We start from the raw sequence: 21,471 nt of genomic DNA, 5'->3' as shown, positions 1-21,471 counted from the left end.
GAACCACAACTCAGCGCCTTTGTGTCCTTTGGGGCTCAGCAACTGGGGACACTCAGAGGCACAGCAAGTTTCTCTTCATGGCCAACAGAACAAATGGAAACATGATCCAATTTGAAAAACATCAAAACTCTTCCCTCAGCAATTTGAGACAACCCAGCAGAATCGGACGTGCCCACTATCCACCAGGGATATCCATACAGGAACATTTTTAGATTTAGACAAAGAGAATTGGAAGAGGCATGAGCACAATTAAGACGTTTCATGATGAGTTATTTGAAGTTCTGAAAGACTGGGCAACTCCCTGAAGCTCCAAGTGTGAAGCCACTCAGTTGAGAGCCACTGGAATGCCCAGAGTGCAGCTAGAAGAGGAAGTCTGGGAGCAATGGGAAGGACACAGATGCAGCTGCTCTTGTTAAGAGATGTCCTTAGACACGGCCATTTAAACAGGAGAGGTGGAAACTCCTAAATGAAGAAGTACATGAAATAAGAGACAACAGAATATTGGTGACACAAATTGAGGGGAAAATCAGTATTCCTTTTCCTGACACTGTACAATTCCAGGATATTCCTTGTCTCTCCTGGTGGGAAAACTTTGACATTATTTAAAAGTACTCAACTGACCCAGCTGATGAGATGTGCACATGCACCTCACAAGCTGCAGGTCCCCTACAGCCCTGGAGGGCTCCTGTCCCATCTGCTCTGCTCCAGTCTCAAACAGGGACCAGCATTGTCCCAGGATCATCCGAGAGCTGAATGGGAAAGGATCTCAGCAAGTCTGCAGCCCAAGGTGTCAGCAAGAGGCCCAGAGCAGGTGGTTCAAGGCTTGATTTGGTGTGGATTGGCAAATGGCAAAGAACAGGGAGGGGGCAGCATGTCAGCACGTGGCTGAGGCCATGGGAACAAAGGTTTCCTGCTGTCGTGGCTGCTGTCCCCTCTTTCCCCTTGCCCCCATTGTCTTTTGTCTCTGGCCAGCCCCCGGTGAAGAGCCTGGCTCTGTGTTCTCCATCAGCTCCTGGGTGGCAGTGCCAGGCTGGGATGAGGAGCCCCTGAGCCTTCCCTGCTGCGGGCTGGACAAGCCCAGCTCCCTCAGCCTCTCCTCACAGCCCAAGGGCTGCAGCCCCAGCTTGGAGGCCCTGGCGTGAGCCTGCTGCAGCTGCCAGACATCTTTCCTGCCCTGGGGAACCCAAGCCAGGCCCCAGGGACCGGGATCATGCATGTCCTTGATGTCCTGCTCACACAGCCCCGGCCCCTTGTCCCCGTGCCAGGCTCTGGGCTGGATCCTGTGCAACATCCTTAGGCTGTGGCTCCAGGAGCACCGGGGGGACAGCGGGGGACAGGGGACCCCACTGGGCATGGACAGTGTTGGACTTCTCTGGGGGGGTCAGTGTGAGGGGGGGCTGGGGCAGAGTGACCAACGCAGTGACCTCACACAGCCCCCTGTGATGTCACAGCCTGCTCTGTGACGTCACACAACTGGTCTGCGATGTCACAAACCACTCTGTGATGTCACAAACCACTCTGGGATGTCACACAGCCACATTGTAATGTCACAGCCACCTCTGTGCTGTCACAGCCTGCTCTGTGACGTCACACAACTGGTCTGTGATGTCACAAACCACTCTGTGATGTCACAAACCACTCTGGGATGTCACACAGCCACATTGTAATGTCACATGTTACATGTAATGTAATGGTTCTGTGATATCACAGCCAGCTCTATGATGTCACATCCAAATCTGTGATGTCACAGACATTTCTGTGATGTCAGATCTCCATCCTGTGATGTCACAGCCTGGCCTGTGACATCACACAACTGGTCTCTGATGTCACAAACCACTCTTTGATGTCACAAAGCCACATTGTTATGTCACAGCGAATTCTGTGAAGGCCTGCTCTGTGATGTCACACCTCCCCACTGTGATGTCACAGCCAGATTTGTGATGTCACATCCACCTCTGTGATGTCAAAGACAACCCTGTGATGTCACAGCCTGCTCTGTGATGTCACATAACTGATGTCTGATGTCACAAATCACTCTGCGATGTCACAGAGCCACATTGTAATGTCACATCCTGCTCTATGATGTCACAGCCTGCTCTGTGACGTCACACAACTGGTCTATGATATCACAAACCACTCTGATGTCCCACAGCCACATTGTAATGTCACAGCCACCTCTGTGACATCACAACCTGCTCTGTGATGTCATAGCCAACACTGTGATGTCACAGAAATGGACTATGATGTCACAGCGCATTCTGTGATGTCACAACCAGACCTGTGATATCACAGCCTGCTCTATGATGTCAGATCTCTATCCTGTGATGTCACACATCCATATGGTGATGTCACAGCCAAATCGGTGATGTCACAACATGCTCTGTGACGTCACACAAATCGTCTATGACGTCATAGTGTGTTCAGTGATGTCACAGCCAGCCCTGTGATGTCACAGACTGCTCTAAGATGTCAGACCTGCACCCTGTGATATCACAGCCCGCTCTGTGACATCACATCCAAATCTGTGATGTCACAGCCTGCTCTGTGTTGTCACACAACTGGTCTCTGATGTCACAAACCACTCTGTGATGTCACAGAGCCACATTGTAATGTCACAGTCTGCTCTGTGACATCACAACCGGCTCTGTGATGTCATACCATTGGTCTCTGATGTCACAAACAACTCTGGGATGTCACACAGCCACATTGTAAATGTCACAGTGAATTCTGTCATGTCACAATTTACTCCATGATGTCACAGCACATTCTGTGATGTCACAGCCATTTCTGTGATGTCATAGCCTGCTCTGTGACATTACAGCCTGCTCTGTGATGTCATAGCCTCTTCTGTGATGTCACACTCTTTTATGTCACACAACTGGTCTGTGATGTCACAAACCACTCTATGATGTCACACAGCCACATCGTAATGTCACACCCTACTCTGTGATGTCACTGCCTGCTCTATGATGTCAGACCTCCACCCTGTGATGTCACAGCTAGGTCTGTGATGTCACAGAGACAGCCCATGATGTCACAGCTGCTCAATGACCTCACAGAACCGACTCTGTGATGTCACAGCCCACTCTGTCACCTCATGTCACCAGATGATCAATTGTCTACCCCAGGTGAGCACACACTGCTCCTTCTCCAAACTGTAGTGGTTTAGATTTGCCAATTTCTTTTTCCTGGCCAACGCACCAAATAAATGTTGTGGTTGTAAAGCAGTAACTAAAAAATCACTAGAAAACTTACTTAGTTCTTGCTGTGAGATATGGATTAGAACAAGAGCAAAACAGGCTTAAAACTTAAAAGTAATAAAGTTTATTAACAAAACTACAAGAATAAGAAAACCAGAATAAACCTCCAGAAAACTCCTTTATCCCCCACTACCTAACCATTCCCTTGTTCACATAACAACATAGAGACAAAAAACTTTGGAACTTTGGTGTTTAAAACAGTCCCAATTCCTGCTAGAGTCTTTTCATCAGTCTTTGTGGAGAAACAGAAATCTTCTTCTGCTAATTTATGGGGTTTCTCACGAGAAAACTATTTCCGTTATAGTTTTCTATTTCTTTGATGCCAGCTGCCTGGAAATCCTGTCATCAGTTCACTCCTCCCATTTCACATCACTCTGAGGTGTGTATGGGTCAATGAGTCTAGGGATGTCATTGTTAAAGATGAGTTATTCAAAGGCAAAAGTTCTCTTCATCTGTCTCTGTGAGCCTCCCTGGAAACAGTTTTCTCATTGCCCCTCAAGGCCTCAAATCTTCACTTCACTCTGTTCCAGCACCTCACTGGAACAGAGTTTTTGCTCAAAATCCACACTTTGAACTACTTTATTCCTCCCTATATACTCTGTCATGAATTAAAGGAGTTTTTTCAGAACACTATTGTCTATCTCCATAGCTCATCTTATAGCTATCTTAAAGGTAAAGTCACCCCATGACACAAACCCACTGGCCCATGGACACCACACAATGCCCATGGTGGAAGGAGGGGAACTGGAAGTTCTCCAGCCTCAGTGTCCTGCCAGCTCAGCCAGGCCCACTGGAACATTGGGCTCCAGCCCCAGCAGGGACCAGCAGAGAGACCCCAGCACAGAAGAATGCATGTGGAAAGGGGAGGGGAAATATGTTCATCATTTTGGGCTCATGATTACCAGATGTCTGTTTAGTCTGGGACAATCAATGAATGGGGGTGTGCAAAATACAGAATAGAAACAGAAACTTCCCTGTGCTCAGCATGCCCGGCTTTGGGAGGAGCTGTCCCCCCGAGCATCCGGCCACATCAAGAATGCTGCTTCTCAATGCTGCATTGGTGCTGAGCAGTTTTGATTTTAGGGAATTTTGGGCACACTCCCAGTGCCAAGGAAAGCTGTGTCTCCTGCTGTTCACAGACAGAGAAGGGCTGCTGGGAGATGTGGTGGTCAGAGGCTGCCTGGGCTACAGTGACCATGGAATAATCGAGTTTTCAATATTCTGGGACAGAAGGAGGGGCAGCAACAAAACTTCTACACTGGAATTATGGAGGGCAGACTTTGGCCAATTCAGGATGCAGATTTGGGGAGAACTGAATCAGGTACTGATTTTTGTAAGGGAAACAGCCCTTAAAAACAAAGGGGTCCAGGAAGGATGGACACACCTCAGGAAAGTAAACTTAAGGGGGAAGGAGCAGCCTGTCCCTGTGTGCCAAAAGATGAATGAGTGAGGAAAATGCCTGGCCTGGCTGGGCATGGAGCTTTATCCAGGAACTCAGGGAAAACCATGGACACATCACCTTTGGACAGAAGGGCAGGAAACTCAGGAAATATTCAGGGATGTCTTTAGGTCCTGCAGAAAGGAAATGAGAGAGGTGAAAGCTCAATTAGGACTTAACCTGGCTGCTTCTGTGAAGGATAATAAAAATAATGTCACCAATACATTAATGGCAAAGGAGATTAAGTAAGGACAACCTCCATTCCTTATTCGGGGGGATAAGGCTACCAAAGATGAGGAAAAGGACTATTGGGATCAGAGCACACAGGGCCAACTGAGTGATGTTAGAAAAGGTATTTTATTGCACAGTCCATCAGTCTCAGGGAAGGGTGAGACACTTAAGGTATTACATTCAATGCAGCACCTCAGAAGCGACCTAAATTCCAGTTACAATGTCTTTTATAAACTTTTTAACCAATCAAGAGGTCACACAAAAGCTCAGCAGCATTTTCATAAACCAATCATCAATTGCTTCGTCTCACATGATGCTGCTGCAATGTGTCTTTTCTTATCCAGCCATAGAACTCTACAGAAACTTACATTGCTGTATCTGTAATTCCTTACTGACTTTAGAACAGCTTATACATGAAACTTCAAAATCTCTATTATTTTACTTAACATTTTTATTCACTTCTAAAAAGCATATTTCTACTTGCTGAAAGCACGTTTCACATATATTTTGATTCAAACTGCAAGCTCCTATTCTTCCTTCATGTTTGTACAGCTTCATTGTTGTAAAGCCCCAAGCCTTCCCCGTGGTCTCAGGTCAAACTCTGTGTCCATCTCTGTCTCTGGGCCTGTATGCTCAAGGCCCTGAGAGCTCTCTGTGCCTGCATTTCCCACACAGCCCAGCTTGGGCTCCCCTGGCAGCTGCCTGAGGGTGCCCTGGGTGCCCTGGGCCAGAGCAGCAATAAAGAGATTGAACTGAGCTGGCCCCAGCCCTGAGCCCTGGGGACACCCCTGGATGTGGCTCCATTCCCCAGCACTCCTCGGGCCTGCCCATCCAGACAGATTTTGAGCCGGGGAACAGATGCTGCAGAGGCTGTTGGATCAAATTGCTGGGAGCAATCCCAGCAGTTTGGGATTAGTGCAGCTGTGGCTCTGCACAAGAGAGCTCTTCAGCCACTTTCTCTCTTTTCCTCCCTCTGGCCATGGAGGCAGCTCGTGACTTCAGCGTGTGCCTCGTGTGTGCAAAGAGCAAATCTGGGCAGAATCGGGGCACGGAGGCTTTGGGGCACCTTGGCACCTGTGCTGGGCACAGAAGGTGTTTTCCATTGCACTGAGACTGTCTGCTGTGCAAAGTGGATTGAATATCCAGCACAGGAATGACTTTTGTTTGGATGGAGCTGTGCCTTCCCTTGCTTTGTTTGCTGACAAGGAATGAACATCCCTCTGTGTCTGGGGCAGCTCCTTCTGCAAGGAAAGCAGGTGGGAGTTGGTGCCAAGGAGCTGAAAGCTGCAGGCACAGCCTGGAGGGGAGGGAGCTCAGATTTGCACAAGGCTGCTCTGAGTGCCAGGGCTTGGATGAGGGAATTGGTGGCGTGGGGGTAGGGACAAAGTCTGATGGATTGTCAGCCATGAAGGGTCTTGATTTTCAGATCTATTCAGAGTGCAGGAGGAGGAGCTGGGGATCAATATCAACTGGGGATTGCTGATATCAGTGTATAAACAGGAAAAGAATAAATGGGAAAAAAGATCGTCTCTCTATATGTTTTTTAATGTAATATGTTGTTACAAATGGAGTGAAAGCTTTTCCAAGTTTTGCCTTATGCTCAGGTTTCTGGCAGGAGCTCTGTTTCAGGCCACCTGCATCTTAAATTGCTCTTGCTCCCAAGTTCTTTACAATGGCCCATTAGGTCGATTAGAAAATGAATTATTTAATGAATGGACTCCAGATTAACAGACAAGAGACTTTAAACAGACTGCTTCCTCCACAGGATAACCCAAAGAAGTGCCAGTGGATACAAACGCAGTGCACAATCAAGTTCCCTATATTACAGCTCGTGAAGAGCTGGCACAGATTAGGAGTCAATGGAACTCAGCACCCAATTGATGGTGGAGCACACCTGGAGCCCTTTCTTTCCCTCAGCTTCCAGAAAGGAAGCACCAAGATGCATCCAGGCTCGGGACAGAAGCCCTGCCCGTTTCCAGGGACGATGCAGAAGAGTTGTGCTTTGTGCAAGCTTTGTGTAGCTTTTCTAGTTTGTAAAGTGAAGTGTGTGTCAGTCCAGAATCCAAGGCTCATCTCCCTTCAGGCTGCTCTCAAGGCAAGATGTTTCTGGGCAGCTGGGAACTGCAGCTCCCTGGCAGCAGAGAGAAGTCAGGACAGGACAGATGTGCGGCCTGGGTTATCTCCCCAGTTGCTGTGAGGGGGAGATGCCCTGAGTTATGGCCCCAGCTGCTGGACAGAGCAGAGGAGCCCTTCTGTGGCCCAGGGGAAGTCCTGCTCCAGGAACCTGCTGGAACCAAGGGGCCCTTGTGACATTGGGATGCCTGATGGAGCCAAGGGACCATGGTGACACCAATGAACCTGCTGGAACCAAGGGGCCCTTGTGACATTGGGATGCCTGATGGAGGCAAGGGACCATGGGGACACCAATGAACCTCCTGGAACCAAGGGGCCCTTGTGACACTTTGGAACTACAGAGACCATTGCTGAGGACGGAACCTTATGGAACCAAAAGCCCATTGTGACAGATCAGGGCCTGGGGGAACCAAAAAGAGCATTGTGACACCATGGGGCTCCATGGAGCCAAATATCCACTGGGACAGTGCAAAACCTCCTGGAACCCAGGGGCCTCTGTGACACTGCAGGGCCTCAGTCAAGGAGGGCAAAGGTCTCAAACATTCCTTGCAGGGTTCTGCCTTGGGGAAGGGGAACCTCCTTGGTGGCACCTTGGGCTGGCACACACTTGAGGAGTGCGTCTGTTTCCAACAATGAAACTTAGGAGTTTCATATTGCTTCAAAATAAAAAGGGAAAAACCTCTCTTTCCTGAGTTCAGGCAGCTCTCCAAGCAAAGCAGGTCCCAGGTGAGGGAGGACAGAGAGGATGGGGTTGGGGAATGTGGAGCAAGGCTGTCCACACTGGCTCACACCTTTTCCTGGGGTGACTTTATGATACTGGTATCCCCAGTTGTCTGGTTTATGTTATATATTAAGTTCTGCACCTTTAAGACTGGCTCTGAGAGTGAAGGGGAGCAGAAAGAAACGCTCAGGTTTTGTTAAAAAAAAATCACTCCCCCACACCTGGCTCCTGGACTGTGGTGTCTGCAGAACAGATACACTGCAGGACAGAGCTTCTCTCTGGTTTTTAGTTAGTTTCAGCTAGCTGAGGCAGAGGAGTTCCCTGGATCTTTGTTTCCTTTCCTGGATCTGTGCAAACCTGCTCTGGACTGAAAAACACCCAGCCAAACCCCGGGAGCTCACGCCTGTGGCCCACCGGGGCCTGGGCCTCGGCACTTTCCAGCGCTGGAGGGACTGATAAGAACCTGAGCGAGCCGAGCTACACCACATGAAAAGGACTTTTCTTCCTGGATTTGACATCCCATCGAACAGCAAGAGGTTTTATTATTTAATATTATTCAATTTCTGTTAAATAAACAGCTTTTTCCACTTCTCTCCAAAGAAATTTTTTTTTCCTTTCCCGGACCAGTTGCAGCGGGGGGGGTCATTTGAATTTTTTCTTTCCTGGAAAAACTCCCATTTAGAGTTTTTCTCCCTAATTTGCCCTAAACTAGGACAGATACAGTTCTTGGCGCCCAGCACGTGGGAAGAGAAAGTGTAAAAACCTGTAGTGATTACTGATTGTATTTTGGTTGTACTGACTCTGTATTGGGATAAAGCAGTCAGTAGCCGTGTTGTTTGGATGCATAATATCTCTCGGGATGGAGGCCTTCATGTGGATCTGGTACCTAGAATTTTTTGAGGTTTTTATATCTGTCTTTTTTCTCTTTTACAGTAGAGGGGCACAGATTAGAATGGTTATTGTGCTGGGCTCGGTGATAATTATTTATAGGAAGTTGATAAAACTACTGAAGTTTCTGCCAGGTATGTTTGGCTCATGGTTTCTTCGCCCGACCCTGCCTCCCAGTCCCAGTAGCACATTTTGGGAGTTTATTGGTAATTGCACCCAGTTTGTTAGAGGAAGAGCAGGGGATGAGGCTTTTCAGCCTTTTCTTTCCTTCTTCTCCTTTGAATCTCTTATGTCCCTCTTTGAGAATACACAGTTTCCCCTGAGTGTTAAGGATACCACTTTCCTGCTCACTTTCCTGGTAGTTCAGCTGTTGAGCTTCCTCTATATGGTCTGCAACTTCTCTAGAGTGAGGGCTGAGATATCCAGAGGAGCCAACGAGACCCCTGCCCCAGAAGTAGACTCAGGTGTGGGAAATCCTGAGTGGTGTAGAGAATGGGAGAGAATGGGCCGGACTCTGAAGAAATTTTCTGATCCCCCCAGCCTGGGAATTTTCATGTGAACAAATTCAGAACCCAGATGAAGTAGGGAAATATCTGGAAGAGAATTGCTATGATGATTCTAAGGAGAAAAATCTCATTGCAATAAGCTGGGCCCTAGCGTATGCTTATTGCATGGTGCTGGATACTGTAGGGCAGGGAGATAAATCAGCAGCTACCCCAGTGACTCAGGCTAAACCAGACAGTGAGCCCAAGCCAGCAGCCAAACCAGACAGTGAGCCCAAGCCAGCAGCCAAACCAGACAGTGAGCCTAAGCCAGTGTCTCTTGCTCCTACCACGAGAGGCATGAAATTCAAAACCAAAACCCATCGGCCAGTAGATGATGATAATGGTGATGCGGGGGAAGGACCCTCAAGACCAGCAACTGACCAAAAATCAGAAGGCACTGGTGAGCCCTTCTCCCTGAAGGACCTTCGTGGCCTGAGAAAGGATTACACTCAATGACCTGATGAGTCTGTAATTAGTTGTTTAGTCCATCTGTGGGATGCTGCAGGTGAGGCTACAGTTCTGGATGGCACTGAAGCGAGGCATCTGGGGTCCCTGTCACACGATCCGGTTATCGACCAAGGAATGATGAGGGGGGCTGACCCTTAGAGTCTCTGGAACGGGTCCTGAGAAGTGTGGCACAAAGATATCTGTGTGCAGACGATCTCTATATACAGCAAACTCGTTGGAAGACCATAGAACAAGGGATTCAGTGCTTGAGAGAAATGGCAATAGTAGAGATTGTCTTCGTGGGTGACTTAGGTACTAGAAATCCAGACTTGGTGCCATGTACATCTGTGATGTGGCAAAAACTTGCTCGACTTGGGCCACAAGAATACGCTTCTGCTTTAGCAACAATGAAGTGGGATGACAGGGAGGAGACCGTGCTGGATATGGTGAAGAAGCTCTGAGCATATGCAGATACCGTGCATGGCCCCATACAGGCAACAATTGCAGCTGTGGGAACATGTATGCAAAATTTCCAAGACAAAATGGAGGAGAAATTCAAGAAACTCAGGGAGGACCTTCTTCCAGTCTCGGCAGTACAGACCAGGAGCTCTGGTACTCAACGCAGAAATTCTCCAGATAGGGAGAAAAGGCTACAAGCTGAGCTGTGGTTCTTCCTGCATGACTGTGGAGAAAACATGAAAAGATGGGATGGAAAATCTACTGCTGCTCTGGCAAAACAGATGTTTGAATTGGAAGACAGCAAGACTCAGAGGGGATATTCCACCAAAAAGAAAGCCGCTCCAGTAGCCTGTAGTCAAACTGCCAAGTATGATGATGATGATGATGACGTGTCTGATTCCCTTGAAGGAAGCTCCAAGACATATACCCAAGGAAAGAAGGATAACCAGGCTTAGAGGGGCCCTGCCTCTAGCCAGGCAGAGGCTAGGGAAAAACCGTGTCTTTTGGACTCTGTGGATTCGTTGGCCTGGCACATCAGAACCACGAAAATATGAGGCCTTGGTGGACACTGGTGCACAGTGCACGCTAATCCCATCAAGACATGTGGGGACAGAATCTGTTTCTATTGCTGGTGTGACAGGGGGATCACAGGACTTGACTTTAGTGGAAGCTGATGTGAGCCTGACTGGAAATGAGTGGAAGAAACACCCCATTGTGACAGGCCCCAAGGCCCCATGCATTTTGGGCATAGACTTCCTCTAAAGCAGGTATTTTAAGGACTCAAAGGGACTCAGGTGGGCATTTGGGATAGCAGCCGTAGAGACAGAGGACATCAAGCAATTGAACACTTTGCCTGGACTATCAGAGAACCCATCTGCAGTAGGACTGCTGAAGGTGGAAGAACAGCAAGTACCAATTGCCACCTCAACGGTGCACCACCGGCAGTATAGGACAAATCGAGATGCTGTGATCCCCATCCACAAGATGATCAGAGAGCTGGAGAGCCAAGGGGTGGTCAGCAAAACCCACTCACCCTTCAACAGCCCCATCTGGCCTGTGCACAAGTCTGACAGAGAATGGAGATTGACTGTGGACTATCGTGCATTGAATGAAGTGACTCCACCTCTGAGCGCTGCCGTGCCGGACATGCTGGAGCTCCAGTACGAGCTGGAGTCCAAGGCAGCGAAGTGCTGCGCCACTATTGACATTGCCAGTGCATATTTCTCCATTCCCCTGGCAGCAGAATGCAGGCCTCAGCTTGCCTTCACCTGGAGGGGAGTGCAGTACACCTGGAACCGACTGCCCCAGGGGTGGAAGCACAGCCCCACCATCTGCCATGGACTGATCCAGGCTGCCCTGGAAAAGGGTGAGGCTCCAGAACATCTGCAGTACATTGATGACATCATTGATTGGAGAAATACGGCTGCAGAAGTGTTTGAGAAAGAAGAGAAAATCATCCAGATCCTCTGGAAGCTGGTTTTGCCATCAAGAAGAGCAAAGTTAAGGGACTTGCTTGAGAGATCCAGTTCCTGGGAGTAAAGTGGCAAGATGGACGGTGTCAGATTCCTACTGATATCATCGACAAGATCACTGCAATGTTTCCACCAGCCAGCAAGAAGGAAACACAAACTTTCCTAGGTGCCATAGGTTTTTGGAGGATGCACATTCCTGAGTACAGCCAGATCGTGAGCCCTCTCTACCTGGTCACCCGAAAAAAGAATGATTTCCATTGGGGCCCTGAACAACAAAAGGCCTTTGCCCAAATTAAGCAGGCGATCGCTCATGCAGTAGCCCTTGGCCCAGTCAGAACAGGACCAGATGTGAAGAACGTGCTCTACTCTGCAGCCGGGAGCCATGGTCTGTCCTGGAGCCTTTGGCAGAAGGTGTCTGGGGAGACTCGAGGCCGACCACTGGGATTCTGGAACCGAGGCTACAGAGGGTCTGAAGCCAACTACACTCACACAGAGAAGGAAATCTTAGCTGCCTATGAAGGAGTTCAAGCTGCCTCTGAAGAGATTGGCACAGAAGCACAACTCCTCCTGGCACCCCGACTGCCAGTGCTGGGGTGGATGTTCAAGGCAAAGGTTCCCTCTATCCAGCATGACACCAATGCCACATGGAGCAAGTGGATCGCCCTCATCACGCAGCGCGCCCGTATTGGAAACCCAAATCGCCCTGGGATTTTGGAGATAATTACAAACTGGCCGGAAGATGAAAACTTTGGTCTCACTGATGAAGAGGAGCAGGAACAAGTGACACGGGCTGAAGAAGCTCCACCGTACAACCAACTGCCAGCAGAAGAAACACGCTATGCTCTGTTCACTGATGGTTCCTGTCGCATCGTAGGGATGAACCAGAAGTGGAAAGCAGCCGTATGGAGCCCCACACGACAGGTCGCAGAGGCCACTGAAGGAGAAGGTGGATCAAGCCAACTTGCTGAACTCAAGGCTGTTCAACTGGCCCTGGACATTGCTGAAAAAGAGAAGTGGCTGAAGCTCTACCTCTACACTGATTCATGAATAGTAGCTAATGCTCCGTGGGGATGGCTAGAAAAGTAGAAAAAGGCCAATTAGCAGCACAGAGGAAAGACAATCTGGGCTGCTGATGAATAAAGACATCGCTACCTAGGGTAAAGAAACTATCTGTGAGGGTCCGTCATGTAGATGCCCATGTCCCCAGGAGTTGGGCTAATGAAGAGCACTGAAACAATGAGCAGGTGGATCAGGCTGCAAAGATAGAGGTGTCAAAAATAGACTTACATTGGCAACACAAGAGAGAATTGTTCCTAGCCTGATGGGCTCATGATGCCTCAGGTCATCAGGGTAGAGATGCCACCTATAAGTGGGCACGAGACCGAGGGGTGGATTTAACCATGGACAGCATTTCTCAGGTTATCCATGACTGTGAGACATGTGCTGCGATCAAGCAGGCCAAGCGGTTGAAGCCCCTCAGGTACAGTGGGCGTTGGTCCAGATACAAGTATGGGGAGGCCTGGCAGATTGACTACATCACACTGCCCCAAACCCGCCAAGGCAAGCGCTACGTGCTCACAATGGTAGAAGCCACCATGGGATGGTTGGAAACCTACCCTGTGCCTCATGCCACTGCCTGGAACACCATCCTGGGACTTGAAAAGCAGGTCCTTTGGAGGCATGGCACCCCTGAGAGGATTGAGTCAGACAATGGGACTCATTTCAAGAACAGCCTTATAAACAGCTGGGCTAGGGACCATGGCATTGAGTGGGTGTACCACATCCCCTACCTGCTGCTGAGAAAGTGGAGAGGTACAATGGACTGTTAAAGACTACCTTGAAAGTGTTGAGTGAGAGATCTTTCAAAAATCGAGAGCAGCATCTAGCAGAGGCCACATAGATAGTTAAAGCCCGAGGTTCTACCAACTCTGCAGGCCCAGCCCAATCTGAGCTCCTACATATAGTAGATGGAGACAAAGTCCAAGTGGTACATGTCAAAGGTTTATTAAGAAAGACAGTTTAGATCAATTCTACTTCAAGTGCAGACAAATCCATTTGTGAAGTTGTTTTTGCTCAGAGACCGAGTTGCACATAGTGGATAATGCAGAAAGATGGAACAACACAATGTGTACATCCAGGAGATCTGATTGTTAAGAATCATAAATGAATGCCCTTGTCTGTATATAATGTATGTGTTGTAGAGTTAAAATATATATATTAATTTTGATAATAAGTTAACAATATGAAAATAAGGGGTGGCATGTCCTGAGGTGACTTTATGATTATCCCCAATAGCCTGGTTTATGTTATATATTAAGTTCTGCACCTTTAAGACTGGCTCTGAGAGCGAAGGGAGGGGAAGAAGTGCACAGTTTGTGTTAAAGGAAAACATCACTCCCCCACACCCGGCTCCTGGACTGTGGTGTCTGCAGAATGGATACACTGCAGAACAGAGCTTCTCTCTGGTTTTTAGTTAGTTTTAGCTAGTTGACGCAGAGGAGTTCCCTGGATCTTTTTTTCCATTTTTCCTGGATCTGTACAAACCTGCTCTGGACTGAAAAACACCCAGACAAACCCCGGGAGCTCACGCCTGTGGCCCACCAGGGCCTGGGCCTCGGCACTTTCCAGCGCTGGAGGGACTGATAAGAACCTGAGCGAGCCGAGCTACACCACACGAAAAGGACTTTTCTTCCTGGATTTGCCATCCCATCGAACAGTGAGAGGTTTTATTATTTAATATTATTAAATTCCTGTTAAATAAACAGCTTTTTCCACTTCTCTCCAAAGAATTTTTTTTCCTTTCCCAAACCAATTAAGGGGGAAGGGACATTTGAATTTTTTTCCCTAGGGAAACCCCCATTTGAAGTTTTTCTTCCAAATTATCCCTAAACTAGGACACCCTAGCTCTTGCTCTCCCCTCTCCAGTCTATCTCTCCCACCCTGACCACAAGTATGCAGAGGCTGGCAGCAGAAATGGGTCTCTTCCTCCCTCTACCCATATAATAAATTGTTTATACCTGAACAGCTTGACCCGGGAGAAGTCTCTCACCACGAGCATTTTGTACATCTATAGCTGCTCATGCTTTTCCTTAGACACCAGGGGAAGTGGGATGAGCTTTTGGGTTGTGATATGTTTTTCTCCCTCTGGAATAACCCTGAATGGCAGAGGGACTGTGGGATCAAAGCCCCCTCTGGACCTTTGGTGTTGGCCCTTGAGAAAGAAAATCAGGCCAACAAAGGGAAGCTCAAACGGTGCTGTTGGAGCTGCAGCCTCGGCCAGAGGTGCATCAGGCTGAGTAAGGCCTATCCAGCAGCAGCCCAGCAAGAACAGAACTGTACTCATTTAATCAGCCCTCCCTTTAGGAGGCAGCAGGAGGAAGAGGTGCACTTGGAAGCTCCATTTGCCCCTCTGCCCCCTCCACACCTGCAAGCTCCATTTCCCCTCCACCTCCTCCCGACAGCTTTAAGGGGGCATCAGCCCCAACACCCCCAGGTAGCCCGATTGCATCCCGGAGCAGAAAGCAGGGACTACAGGCACCCTTGTGGGAAGCAATAGCACCAGAAGGGACAATGGTAGTTAAGGAACCCTTTTCTCCTCTCGACACAGAGGCTTGAGAAAAGGTCACAAAGAATTATCAAAGTGACCCAGTAAACACTGCCAAATGTTTACGATATATAGTCAAACAACATAACCCAGATTGAAGGGACACACAATTGTTATTAGATGCATTAACCAAAACTGAGAAACAATTGGTTCTTAAACCAGCAGGGGACCTGGCAAAGGACCATTATAAAACATGACAAATGGATGGAAAAGAATACTTTCCTCTCCAGGACCCACCATGGGATCCAAATCAGTCGAGTGCAAGGAGAAAGTCAGAAAGCTGCCAGGAGTGGAGAGTGAAGGGAGTGGAGAGGGCTGGACCTAAAACCATGAACTGGGCAGCCTTATATGCAATCAAACAAGGTCCCTGGGAATCTCCCTGGGAATTCCCAGATCCTTGGAAGGACGCGATGCACAGACACACACCACTGGAGCCGGGCTCTGAAGTAGGAATACAGCAGCTAGTTCATCTATTTCTGGAACAATCCACGGGGGACATGAGGTGTAAACTCCAAAAGCTTTGGGGGGCAGATGGGTGAAACTTAGAAGCCTTATTGGAAGAGGCATGGAGAGTTTTCAGCAACTGAGAAGAGGGGGATATAAGCAAGAAATGAAGAAGCTAGTAGCAGTGGTACACGAGGAAGGAAAAGGGAAAGGAAGGGACAGACAAGGACCACCCAAACGAGGCCCGTCTCAACTGGGTAGAGACCAATGTGTGTACTGTGGAGAATTTGGTCACTGGAAAAATGAGTGTCCAAAGTGGAAGTGAGATGGCCAAAAGAAAGAAGGGAAAGGAGGGGTGGTTGCAGTCACACATCCACAAGAAGATTGAAGGGGACCCGGGGAGTCCCCACCCCAACACACCCCCTGATTATAAAAATGAAACTGGGGGAAAAAAGAACAAGAAGTAGAATTCTTGGTTGATACTGGAGCAACTTAATTGGTGTTAAATAAGGCCTTGATAGCTGTGAGTTACGAGAATTATGTTTTGATCAAAGGGTGTGGTAGTTTAGCATTTAGGGAAAGAAGTGGGAAACACCCACAGCAGTGATTCCTCTGAGAGAGGCTGTGGGGAGTTCCTTCTGTGCTTGAGATCAAGCCAATAGCTGGCCAGTTCTGACCACTGACAGCATTCTGCACCACTGAAAAGGAACTTCACCTTTGTGAATGCCACCTTTTAAACACCCAAGGCCAGGAACTGGTCTCTTTCTTTGCAGCCTTGAAAGGCAGCAGAGCTGTGGTGTGGCTGGCCCCGCTCCCCCGTGGCCTGTGCGGCCTGGGGGGGCCTGGGCCGGAGCCCAGCTGCTCCCGGGGGGAGATGGAGACTGCGGGATCCCCCCCAGGCCAGGCCAGGCTCTGCTGCGGTGCTGGCTTTCCCGGGAAGCCCTCCGGGTCCCGTTCCAGCGGGGTGGCCAAAGCCCTTCCCAGGGGAGCCCCCGGCCCCCAGGCTGGGCCAGGCCACGGCTGATGACACTCGCCAACACCCCCCCTGCCCCCCGGCCCGCACAGACAGCTCCTGAGAGCTGGCACCAGCCACACCTGAAATCCCACACCACCACTGCCTGCCATGGCTTGGGCCACATTTAACCCTTGCACTGCACACAGGAGACCTGCAGACTTTAATCCTCTCTCCAGGAAAAGAAAAGAACCAAGTGACACGGAAAAAGACAACATGAAACACCAAGGTCAGTAAAAGAAGGAATCAAGCCTGAGATGGAAGGAGAATGAGGAGATGCTCTAAGAAGCTGAAATAGTCTTTTGGTAGGGCCATGGAGATGAATAATAATGTTCTGAAAAATAACTCCTTGAATTCATGAAAGAGCATTGGGGGATTGAAGTATTCAAGCAGTGGATCTGGGCAAAGGTATCCATTGATGAAGCCAAGCAGACGGTGGAGTAGCTGTGATCCCATGAGAGCTTGAACAGAGAGAGAGGGAGATGAGAGCTGATGAAGACCCTTTGCCCCACAGAGAGAAGAAGAAAACCTCTGTTCTCAGAGATGAAGAGAACCTTTGCCTTTGAATAACTCATCCTTAAAATAATACCCCTAAGCTCATGGCCCATGAACACACCTCTGAGTGGTGTGAAAATAGGAGGAGAGGGCAGAGTTTGTGCCCGGGTGACTGCTATTTGTAGAACTGAAAATTGACGAGAAAGATGTTTCTTGTGGAGAACTCTCCATGGCATGACAAGAGAAAACTCCTCTCCCTGCACAGACTGATGAAAAGACTATTGTATAGTTGGCAATGCTTTAACATCCCTGGTTTTGTCTCTGCCATTTCAGTTGGGAAAGGAAAAGTTGAGAGGGGGCAGGAAAGGTTTCTGGAACTTTATTTCTTGTTTCTAATTCTTGTAGTCCTATTCTTAAAGTTTCTTTATTCTTTTTAAGTTTTAAGCCTGCTTTGCCCTTCTTCTAATCCATATCTCACAGCAAGAAGGAAGTACTCTGGTGATTTTAGCTAGAGCTAAAACCCACCACACTCAGCCACTCCTGACAGCACTTGTGCTCCAGAACCCTCAGCAGCCTTGTTGCCCTTCTCTGGACACGCTCCAGCCCCTCCATGGCCTTCCTCAATTGGGGGCCCAGGACTGGACACAGCACTCGAGGTGTGGCCTCAGCAGTGCCCAGCACAGGGGAAGAATCCCTGCCCTGCTCCTGCTGGCCACACCATTCCTGATCCAGGCCAGGGGCCATTGGCCTTCTTGGCCACCTGGGCACACTGCTGCCTCATGTCCAGCCTGCTGTCCATCAGTGGCCCAGCTCCCTTTCTGCCTGGCCACTGTCCAGCCACTCTGGCCCCAGCCTGGAGCACTGCAGGCCTTGTTGTGGCCAAAGTGCAGGAGCCGGCACTTGGTCTTGTTCAAGCTCACCTTGTTGGCTTTGGGCCCTGCATCCAGCCTGTCCAGCTCCCTGTGCAGAGCCCTCCTGCCCTCCAGCACATCCACACTCCCAGCCAGCTTGGTGTCAGAATGGTTCCATGAGGCCCTGCAGTGTCACAATGGTCTCCACGGTTCCATGACACTCCGTGGAGTCACAGTGGATCCTTGGTGCTTTGGGCCCTGCAGTGTCACAGTGGATCCTTGGTGCTTTCGGCCCCAATTGGATGATGATTTTGTGAACCCTGCCTTTTACCCTGCCCAGGATATCTCTGATTAGCTGATGCTTTGTACCCACCCTTTGAACCACCTCCCTATTTCAGCTGTTGCACGCTGGCATTTTCTGTCTTTTGCCCCCAAGATTCCCCAGAGCAATAAATCCTCTATTATCCCATGCAAAAGACCTCTCTCTCGTCCTTGCCTCCTCAGAGCACAGACTGACAGCCAAAAGCCGTAGAGTGAGTACTCTAGTCACACCTGGGCTCATCCTGCTCCTGGGGTGTGACCCACTGCTGACTAATGATTAGACTTACATAACAACGCTTAGTACACACCCACAAATCTGAAAGGTTATCCAAAGGACAACGAGGAAGACGAGAAGCCTTCACCAAAAGACCACCAAAAGAAGACTGAAGACCCCCTAACAACAAGTGGAGCAAGTGCCGTGAAGAATAGTGACGTAAAATCAGAAAAATCAGAAATAGGAGGAAACTTATGGCAAATATTAATGAATATGTATAAGCATACAGTATACAAGTTTAGCTTGAAGTGCTTTGTTTTGTAGGTGAGGCAGGGTGGGAAGCCTCCGTACCCCGCTCAGTTCTGTATGTGAGGTGGGGTAACAAGCCCTCCCCATAACCCGGTTTAGTTTTGCTTATGCTTTAATCATACTTAATTACTGGAAAATTACATATATATAAATGATAATTTTTTACTAAATTATATTCTTTTACTAAACTATATTCTTTTATACCAAATTACTATTCAGTTTACTAAATTGTATTCATTTTTAATTAAACTGTTATTAGCTCAAGGGACCTAGTTTTCAAAATTCTAATTTCATTTGTTATAAATGATTAGCCAATTTGATTAGTAAAAAGAAGAAATTTATTCTAGAATCAAATTACAATCATCAAAAGGAAACCATAAGCAAAAATCAGTTTGGGGCTGTGCCAGGCGAACAGCACCAGGTGAGACAGGGAGGAGGCTCTGCAGCATTTCCCCACCGTGCTTCACAAACTGCAACTGTCCCAAGGTGCTTTTTATATGTTTTCAGGCTCTTCAGGGCTCCTTTGGAATACACTGCTTGCCGACAAATATTCATGCTGTTTTGGGCGTATATGTTGTCATTTCATCAGGTTTCTTGGAAATACACTTCTTGCAGATGAATATTTATGAGTGCATATCGTTCTAATCTTATGGGACGGAGGTTTCTTGGAGATATGCCCCTTGCAGATGAATATTCATGTTGGCCTTGCTGCATGTCACTAGAATCTCGTCAGGGAAGGTTTCCTGGAAATATGCTAGGATTCTTGTCAGACAAGATTATAACTTTAGCCCGATTTTATTCATGCTATGGATCACAGTCCCCCCGCTTTCTTTATGAATTAATGAATTTGTGCTTTTAGGATAAATTTGGATACAGTTCACTACTTTCATAATCAGTATTTACAATGAATAATATTTTATAAGATCGGTTATTTTAAGATTTGAATCTTGTTTGGGTGCTTAATTGTACATCAATGCAGGTGCCTATTGTATCCTGAGCTGTATTTTGGCTGTGCAGTAGCTTCATGCTACTTGTCAAATAGTTGTGTCTGAGCTTTAAATCTGGCCTGAGCTTCAGCAGCTCTGCTCTCTTTCTTTTCTTTCAATTCCGTTCTTTTAGATATTTTGGGTATTCCCTTGGATTGGCCAGTTTTTATTGGAGCTAACTCAGGATCAATGGGCATTGCTGCTATTTGCATGCCTTAGACAACAGAATGGATGAATCGGATAACACATGGGATGAGACAAGGCAGAAATAATAGCCCCATTCTTTTACATCATATTAAAAATCCTCAGTTTTTCCACCAATCTTTCCCCAGACAATTCCCCCCAAACAATTGATCCCAGCAAGAAGCTTGAAGGATAGAATTCCATTTTTGAACCGCTACATGTGCCACTTTCTTCATTTCTGCTGCAAGGTTTCTTATGGTTTCTCCATCGTCATCTCTTTCTACACAGCATTCAGATTCATTGAACTTGCTGCAGACTCCCCGTTCTTCTGCTAACAAGTAGTCCAAAGCAATTCGCTTCTGATACACAAATGCTTGCATTAGTGAATGCTGTTTAGCTGATAACTCGAGAGCATCAGAGCTATGATTTGATACAATTCCTACCATGGCTTGAAGTCTTCCTAGTCGGTTGAATAGGTAAATTGGGCTCCTGTATCCCCAGCTCCCGTCTTGAGCCCAAGTTGCTGGGCTATTGCCAAGCTCTTATCCTCTCTGCAGGCCACTCATCTTGTCCCCACTTCTGATTCCCTCCTGCTTTTGGAAACTCAAGATTCAGCTCTCTTTTTTCTCTGCCCAGGCTCTCATCTAGGGGTGCTCCTAATAGTTTACTTTTGGACTTTGGGAGCAAAAAGGAGGGTCAAATCATTCCCAGAGTGCAGGATCCTTTCTACCTGCAGGGTAATTCACTGGATGCTTTTTCCCCACATATCCAGTATATTCCATCAGGTGCTTTCCATTGGTCATTTACAGTTTCTGCTTTATCCCAGGAATTCTTTAAGCTTTTGAAGGATCGGTAAGGATTAGCTCCAGGACTTTTGTGCCAACATAATTTGATCTGATCGTTCCAATCACAATTTGTCTTTTTTTATTTTGTTTGACTCCAGTATCCAGTGGGGGTTTCTGGTTGCCAGGCTTTGGTGTTGTTCTTTGAATTCACTGTTCAAGTGAATGTGCAAGGAGTATATCCTACTACTTCAGTATATCTTTTTCCTTCCCTGCTGATACCAACTGTTCCAATTATTTGATGATCTAAAACCCACCCTTGGGGTCATTTTAATGTTTTGGATATTTAGGTATGATTCCGTTTTAGAAGTTGCTCTGGAGCTAAGCTATCACCTTTCCATGGCCATTTCTCAGCTGATTTCAGCCCTCCACAAATCCAACAATTAGATCATCCTAATTCTGTAGCCAGAATTCCCTGTGGGAAGGACATCTTCCACTCCCACAGCAAGGCAACTGAAGGGGAAAGTGCAATCTCTCTTTCCTGGAAGGTGTTCAGCTTTGAACAAACTAGTTTTGCTGAAGATGAGCCCAGGCAGTGGTGAGTTAGAGCATTTGATCAAACTCCCAGAGTATCCTCACGTCTGTTTGGACACAATTTCTCTTTGTTTTTTCATGG

General features: G+C 47.9%; 1 long non-coding RNA gene across 1 annotated transcript in view; it reads left to right on the top strand.

Annotated features, from left to right (window-relative positions):
* LOC147649008 (uncharacterized) overlaps positions 1-21,471 on the top strand; it is a 769,650-nt gene that overhangs the window by 377,944 nt on the left and 370,235 nt on the right. The gene's annotated exons all lie outside the window — the stretch shown is intronic.

This window comes from Cyanistes caeruleus, chromosome 28 (genome assembly GCF_971803275.1).
Source record: "Cyanistes caeruleus chromosome 28, bCyaCae1.hap1.1, whole genome shotgun sequence".
NCBI classification, from domain to species: domain Eukaryota; kingdom Metazoa; phylum Chordata; class Aves; order Passeriformes; family Paridae; genus Cyanistes; species Cyanistes caeruleus.
The sequence above is the reverse complement of the archived record's forward strand: the minus strand, read 5'-3'. Positions and strand labels throughout refer to the sequence as shown.